The 8359-nt window shown below is 52.2% G+C and overlaps 1 pseudogene; it reads right to left on the bottom strand.

Moving 5' to 3' along the window:
* Positions 1–278: 278 nt before the first annotated feature.
* On the bottom strand, positions 279–1402 carry LOC146197034 (uncharacterized; annotated as a pseudogene).
* Positions 1403–8359: the final 6957 nt, after the last annotated feature.

Raw genomic sequence — 8359 nt, forward strand, 5'->3', positions numbered from 1 at the left:
GCGTCGGCCGTAGTTTCTTCGGCCTTGTTGTTGCCGCTCGGGCTGGGTCTTTGCTGTTCGACGTTGCGGAGGGCGTTGCGGATCTCAGCGATTTCCTTGTTAGGTTGTTGATGGTGGCTCGCAGGGTCGCGTTCTCCTTTTTCAGGGCCTCGTTGATCTCTCGTTCCTTGGTTGAAGCGTTGTCGGTCGGATTGGTCTTCATGATACCTCGTGCGGCGTTGCCCCAACCGACTCTCTCGCGCGTCTCTGCTCTGGCTCCTGCAGCTGCTATTTCTCGACTACGCGCGGTCTCTTGATGGCGTTCTTGACTTACGGGCAGCTGGCTTGTCGAGTGGTGGGAAATCGCTCTCCGACGGCAGCTGGTGGCTGACCTTTTGGCGCTCCCACTGACGCTTGCGAACGACGTAGGGAACCTTGTACCTGGCTTTACATTCTCTGTCAGCGATCGGGTGAGCGCCGCCGCAAAGTTTGCATTTGGGTGTACATTTGTGGTCTTCTTTGGGGTTCGCTTAGTCGCAGCCCCTACAGATCCGGTTGGTTGGCGTCGGGCACACGTCCTCGCGATGCCCGACCCGACCACACTGGTGGCAGACGTCAATTTGCTTTCTGTACAGGTGGCACGGTATGAGCGTGACACCATATCGGACAAAGTTCGGTACCTTGGGTTCTCTGAACGCTACTATAATCGTGGTCGTGTTCCCGATTCTTTTGGCGCCTACGGCGAGTGGGTTTCTGTCGTTTACAATGTTGCTGTCGAGATCTTCGGCTTTCTCGTCGACAGGGATGCCTCAGATGATGCCCTTCACGGTGTCGCACGGCGCCGTGCGGTACGCGCTGACTTCGCAGGTCTTGTTTTGAATGTATATAGATTGAATTCTTGCGTAGCGGATGGCGTTTTCTTCCTTGGGCGTGCTGATTATCATTATATTTTGTTGCCCGTTCGGGCAGATGGTGTCCGATGCGTTCTCTTCATTCGTTATCTTGGCCGCGGCGAGAATTGCCGCAGCGACGGTCGTAGTGCCGATCTTGGTGATGTCGAGTCCCCCTCGCGGTCTGATTACGATCTTGTTTTCCTCCAGCGGCATGGCTGGCATTCTCGCTGCCTTGATGGCCGAGGCTCTAACGTTCTTATTTCCTTTCGCTTTCTTGCTTACTTGGTTGTCGGTGCCGGCGAGCTTCGCGTCCAGGTCTCGTTGATGGAGTCTTGACATGCGTTCCCCCGCGAGCCTCCATCCATGGCCGCGGTGGAATTCCTCGGGTGAAATTTCTTCGCCTTGAACTTGCACGGTCATTGGAGAGTCGGAGATCGTTGCCAGAACGGACGTTTCCTCCATCTCGAGGCTGAGTGGCTGCCGCCGAGGCGGCGAGCCGCGGCAGCGACGAGGCCTATCGCTCGCGGAACACACCTAGCGGAACGCCCCCCGCACGGCGGTGATGAAAACTGTCCGGTAAGTCGAAGAAAAAGGCATACCTTTGGGAACTTTCAATATCCGTCGGTGCTTCTTGACTTCACCAACACATCGAGATAGAGAAAACTTCGATTCGCGGAAATTAGCACTGCGAAATTATTCATAAATGACGGAGCCGACATGAACGCCTCCGTTCGCTTCGGCGATCGCAGCGTCATCTCTCACGTTTCCAACAAAATGTTTGCTACATATTCTTTAGTGAATTTAAGGCTGTCACTCTCTTCAGTCATCATTGAAGCGAAAGAATGAAACACAAATAAGCGGCCCCGCTTGCCACAGACTGCTGACAAATGAGCCCCGGAATAAGAAACGTGGATATGCAGTCAAACATTCTCCAGGACATGAAAGAAGCAAGCAGCCTTTTATAGTTATTATTATGAGAGTCACAAACATATGCTACCTGTGAAAGGAATTGCGGTAAAATAAAGCTAAATAAAGCTCCCAATGTCCAGTCGGAAAGCTGTAAAACTTGGTCTTTGGTGTGAACACCAACGAAACAATTTATCGAACTCTTCATAGGGTCTATAACCGTCATAAAGGACCTCGGCGACGTACTGCAGCAGAGTAGACATTATGCAGCCGCTGTGGCGAGTTCGCAGCGCCTTCTCACTGAACGCGAGCACCGCAGCTCGTGGCGCGTGCGGCGCTCCGGAGTTACATGCGCACGGTGCCTATACCATTCCACATCGTTTGCCTTTTATTGGGCTTCGTTGCAGTACTACGTATGATTGGTTTACAGGAACGAAAAGGCGCAGTCTCAAATAAAGTCAAGATTATTTTAGCTCTGGGTATGCTAACACCGTGGGTGACAAAAAGCGGTTTACAATGACCGCTTGACAAGCTTCGTCACCCGTAGAAGTTGATAGCATCGAGCAGACAGTTGCAAAGGAGAATCATTATACATTGTTAAAGAGAAAGGAAAAAAGAAGAAAAATGACAAGCAAAAACATTTCAACAAAGTAATAAACACAACTTTGTCAATTAACAGTTCCCTAAGTGCAGAAGATATTTTCATCAGATTCCTATAGAGAGGAGTGTTCAAATATTTCGATAAAATATATGTTAACATCGCAAAGCCGCAAATCGGTCTGCATCTGGGCATTGCAAACATTTCACGGATTCTAGTTGCATGAGGTGTGGTATATGGAGCAAGATGAACAATGCAGCTATAAAAGGGTCATTTCTTGCTGTGATTTTTTTATAAACGCAGGCAAGCCTGTATTGAATTACTTTATTATCATTGTTGTGTTGTTGTTGCTGTGGCTGTAGGAAGAAGGAAAATAAAATGCACGGGGCTGCTACTGGCTCTGCAGCTGAGCCACCTCCACTGCCTCGTGCGGACAGAAGAGAGAAAGTAGAGAAAAAAGACAAAGAGGAGGGAGAAAAAATTGGAGGCTTATCAAGGTTAAGCCCAGTGGATGCGAAGCATGTTAAGCAGCTGCCTCAGTGTGGATGGGGCTAAGTAATGGAGACATGGTTTTAGGTTAATTGTCGTACTTTATTCTTTGCAGCCCGACAAACACACTCTTATGGTCCGTAAATGCATGACTCTTGGTTTGCACGTCACTTATGCATTCACGTCTGGCGCAAAGACGCTGGCGCAGTTGCGGGCACAGAGACTGACGCGACGGCGGGCGCGCGCCGCTTCATCCCTGGCGTGACGTCACATATCACGTGATGCAGCGATGGTGGCGCCGCCGCCGTGTCGCGCGCGACGGCGCGAACCGAAGCATGGAGGGCTCCGCCGGGCGACGTCCGATGGCGCGATATGAGGCCCCATCTGCAGCCGGTGTGACGTCATCACGTGACGTCACATCATGTGATCTCACTTCAAGGTCAATGGTGGCCACCGCCGGGAGGCGACCGACGGCGCGATATGGGGCCCCATCTGCAGCCGGTGTGACGTCATCACGTGACGTCATGTCACGTGACCCCACTTCAGGGTCAATGGTGGCCACCGCCGGGCGTCGCGCGAAGGCCCGAAACCTGCGTTAATATGCTTCGCATAAAAGACGCACGCCACACCAGCCGTCGTCCACCAGCTAAGCGGTGGCGTTTGCAATGACGGTCTACAACAAATAACATTTCGGTGGCTGGCTAGACCCCGCCGCAAGCGGCGTTGACCTACCGTTAAGCAGCCCTTGCGTTGTTGTTGTGGCTGCAGGAAGAAGAAAAAGAAAATGTACGGGCCTGCTACTGGCTCTGTAGCTGAGCCACCTCCGCTGCGCCTTTTTTTTCTGATTTATTTATAGGAAGGGAAAGGCGCGGTAACTGTCTCACTTGATTTCTGTGGACACCGCAACCGCGCCGTAAGGGAAGGGGGGAAGATGGGAGTGAAAGTGGATAGAGAGAAAGAGGAGCCGTAGTGGAGGGCTACGGAGTAATTTCAACCACCTGGGGATCTTTAACGTGCGCTGACATCGCACAGCACACGACGCCTCTTCGTTTCGCCTCCATCGAAACGCAGCCGCCGAGGTCGGGTTCGAACCCGGGTACTCCGGCACAGTAGTCGGGCGTCTTACCGCTGCACCACCCCGGCGGGGCCTCCGCTGCGCCTCGTGCAGACAGAAAAGAAAATAGAGAAGAGAGAAAAGGAAGAGGGAAGAAAGACGCGCGCCGCAACAACAGCCGTCATCCACCACCGAAGCGGTGGCGGATGCAGTGACTGCCTACAAATGATAAAAATTCGGTGGCAGGCAAGCCCCCGCCGCAAGCGGCAGTGACCTACCTGCCCCTGCCCCATCAGGGGATCGCTGCGAGTTTTCGAGGTCGTTATAGTTGTTGTGGCTGTAGGAAGAAGGAAAATAAAATGCACGGAGTCCGTGTGTCCGTGTGTCGTCGTAGCATCGGCCTATTTCCGGCCAGGTAACGTCATGGCAGAACCCTGTTCCTGGCTCCCTGACCTTGAAAACGCAGCACACCCTTATCCTATTCTTATTGGCGGAGATTTCAACGCACATCACGCAGCCTGGAGCTCATCTCAGCCTAACCAACGTGGTAAACACCTATATGACGCCCTTGATCAAACTCTTCTTACCCTGTGCAACGAACCTAACGTGCCGACCCGTATCGGTCTCCATCCCTCTCAAGCAGACACTACACTGGACCTTACATTCTCATCACCGCGTCTTCTTCGGCGCTGGGAAGTCCTTTCTAATTCTTGGGGTAGTGATCACTTGCCCATCTTGCTCACTCTCAATCGTAAATGTCTTCGCGTTCGGACAACACGTTGGTTTTTCAACTGGGACAAGTTTCGTGCTAATACTACGACCTCCTTCTCGGATATTGACTCCTTTCTGTCTGTACTCCGAGATGCCCGCACTCAAGCTCTCGAATATATCCCCTGTGACGATTCCACAGTTGGCATGGATGCTCACCTGGCTAACCTTTGGCGTCGCGCAGATCACCTCACGCAACGTTTTCGGACACGCGGAAAACGTCACAAAGATCTCGTGCTTCTTCGACGACAATTCAAGCTTATCCGGGCATACCAGCTTCACCTGCAAAGTGAGGCTTGGCACTCTACATGCGACCGTCTTGGACAAGTACCGGGCCTATCACAACTTTGGCGCATCTTTCGTGGCCAAATGGCAAGGCACGCGGGGCACCACCTCTCGCCGCCCTCCTTCTCAATGGCAATCCGGCTGATGTTGAAGATGAAGTTATACGCACCTTTTTCCCACACGCCAGCCTAATGCCTCCACCAGCAGTTTCCATTTTCCCAGTCGGAAACCCTGATCCAGACCTGGATCGCCCATTCTCAAAGGGAGAACTGCAAGCAGCCCTCGGAAGAGGCCGAGCTCGCGCCACACCCGGGCACGACCGAGTTAGTTGGCAGGAGCTTAGCAATCTCGACTCGGCAGCCCAGGATGCCCTTCTCGACATCATTAATTCTTACTGGGAGACCGGAACGGTACCGGATAACCTCAAGCTTTCTCTTATTCTTCCTATCCCTAAACCTGGCAAAAACCCTCGACTTCCTAGTAATTTGCGTCCAATTGCACTGACTTCACATCTCTGTAAACTCATCGAGCGCCTGCTGCATACCCGGATTAGTCACTACATTGAATACGTCAGTCCTGGATTTCATCCAGCTCAAGCCGGCTTCCGCCCTAACCTCGGAACGCATGACTGCCTTTGGCTTTTGCGAAGAGTTCTGAATAGAGCTCATCGTAAAACGCTACCTGACTATCTCCTGGCTGTCGATATACACAAAGCTTTTGACAATGTTCGCCATGAGGTTATCCTGGAGGAACTCGCCAAACGCTTTCCTAGTAATCGTGCCCAAATCTGGATCCGCAATTTTTTGACATCTAGACCCATTCAGCTACATGGCAAAGCTCCGGGATGGGTGCCCAAAACCTATTACTTGGATAGGGGTGTACCTCAGGGCTCCATTCTCGGACCCATATTGTTCAACTTGGCCATGACACGCGTCGCCGAGAATCTGGAAATCAGCACAAGCGCAAGATTCGCTATATACGCCGATGATATTACCGTCTGGACTGAGGCAGCGGATTACGTAGACAAATATTCTATGGAGACTGAACTTCAGGCGGCCCTTCTTTGTCTTGAAGATACACTAACCAAAATTGGCCTCGAACTCGCACCACATAAAACAGAATTTATTAGTATCGACGGAAAACATAAAACCAACCCCAGTATGCAGATCCATCTTCACATCGGAGGCAACACCATCACCTCCTCAAATGGGCAAATCCGCATTCTTGGCCTGCCCATATCAAGCTGTAACAGCCCCCAGAAATGGGTTCGTCAGTTACAACGCCTTTGGCCAGCACTGCTACATACTATTCGTCGCCTGTCCAACCGGCACGGCGGTGCGCGGCAGCATGCCTGCCGTGCGATGGCCAGAGCAGCGGCGGTCGGAAAAATCCTCTATGGCACACCGGTCCTCCAACTGTCGAAGATTGACTTCACTAAGGTCGAACGCCTTCATCGCGCTACACTACGCACTATTACCGGTCTACCTAAGCACACTCCTATAGCCGAACTTGAGCGTTTGGCCGCTCTTCCACCGCTCACTACCATCGTTACCGAGTCTAGAGAACACTGTCCAGGGGCGTCGCCTGCTGGCCGGGGATGAACAGCGTAACGACAAAACACCAGCCCTATATGCATCACTTCCCCCTTGGGAGATGCCAGTAGTCACACGCGTCCATCGCCGACCTATAAACCACGATTTTGTCATTCCCCGGGAGCTCCTAGCTGCCCATCACCGACAAGAACGAATCCCCGATACGACTGACATATACACCGACGCATCCATTACAAGCGCATTCGCATCTATGGCCTGGGTATGCGATGACAACCCTTCCCTTTCAGGCGCTTATGCCTGCCATCTACCTCAGGGTACCCCTCTTCACGCTGAACTCCTCGCGATTTGGGGAGCCTTGTCAGGAGTGCCTTGCACCGGAACTGGGTCACTACGTATTCTTACTGATTCCTTTGAAGCTTACAAGGAAATCGCTACTCCGGGTTCACAAGATGCGACAGCTACGGCTATACAGCGCCTCCTTAAACGCCACCAACTCGCGACCAGAACTGTCGCTATTCACTGGACCCCAGGTCACTCGGACGAATCAGGGGGCAATGCGGCGGCACACGCCGCGGCTGCCTTGGCAGGTGGGATGTCCACATTTACTTCCCCACCCCCCTTGCTTCATCCTTATTCGACCTTAGGCGGGCAACTCACCCCTTCTCTTGCCCTTATGCACTATACTCGAACCAGTCTTCGTAGCCTCAGTCAGCATCGCATGCAGGTGGCCACACCAGACCCACCTTTTACGAGAAGAACCCACCTCACCCGAAGTCAAGAAGTCTTTTTGAATAAGCTCATCGCCCATGCGGCTTACACGCCACGTATTATGGCCCGCTGGCGTCAGTATAAGGAGAAAATGATTACGTGCCCCCACTGTACGACTCTAACCTGCGGCGGCATATCTCATTTACTTTGGGAATGCCCTGCTTTTTCTACTGGACGCCCCGAGATCGAACCCTACCGCCTGAACTACCGTTCCCTTCTAGAAACTGATGCAAACACACAGATGATATTTGCCAAGTATGGCTCGCTTAGTGGCCTGGTTAGAGCAATGTGATTCGAGTGACGACCTAAACAATGAAGATTATGTCTACTCCCCTTTATCCCCATCCATGGCCATGAGCCTTCCCATTCAATAAAGGACATTCAATCAATCAATCAATGCACGGGCCTGCTACTGGCTCTGTAGCTGAGCCACCTCCGCTGCCTCGTGCTGACAGAAGATAAAATAGAGAAGAAAGAAAAGGAAGAGGGAAAGAAAGACGCGCGCCGCAACAGCCGTCGTCCACCACCGAAGCAGTGGCGGGTGCAATGACAGTCTACAACAGATAAAATTCGGTGGCTGGCTAGCCCCCGCCGCAAGTGACGTTGACCTACAGTCCCAGCCCCATTGGTAAATGTTAAGTCTGGGGTTGTGTCTTTGCTCACACTGTTTCCCACCCTCGTCGGGCAGCCAGAGTCTGTCTGCAGGGTGAGGTTTAATTCGTGAAAATCTTCCCATAACTGCCTGCCCTTCGGATCTTGCCTATTATATCCCCACTCTTGGTGGCAGGCGTTGAAGTCTCCTACAATTAGCAGGGGGTTAGCTCCGGCTGCCTTCATTGCTTTGCGAAATAATGTCTTGAACCTAACTTTGCGCTGCTGAGGAGAGCTATATATGTTTAGGACGAAAATACTGGGTTCCTTCTTCCTGCCCGTGATGATTTCAACGAAAACCGCCTCAATGTCGCGAGAACTAATTTCATGTTCGATCACCGCTACGTTCCTTTTGACGAATGTAGTGACCCGGGATTTTTCTCCCCGGCCACTAGCAAACGCTTGATATCCTGAT

This window comes from Amblyomma maculatum, chromosome 3, assembly GCF_055883805.1.
Source record: "Amblyomma maculatum isolate TAMU_Amacu chromosome 3, ASM5588380v1, whole genome shotgun sequence".
Taxonomy (NCBI): Eukaryota; Metazoa; Arthropoda; class Arachnida; order Ixodida; family Ixodidae; genus Amblyomma; species Amblyomma maculatum.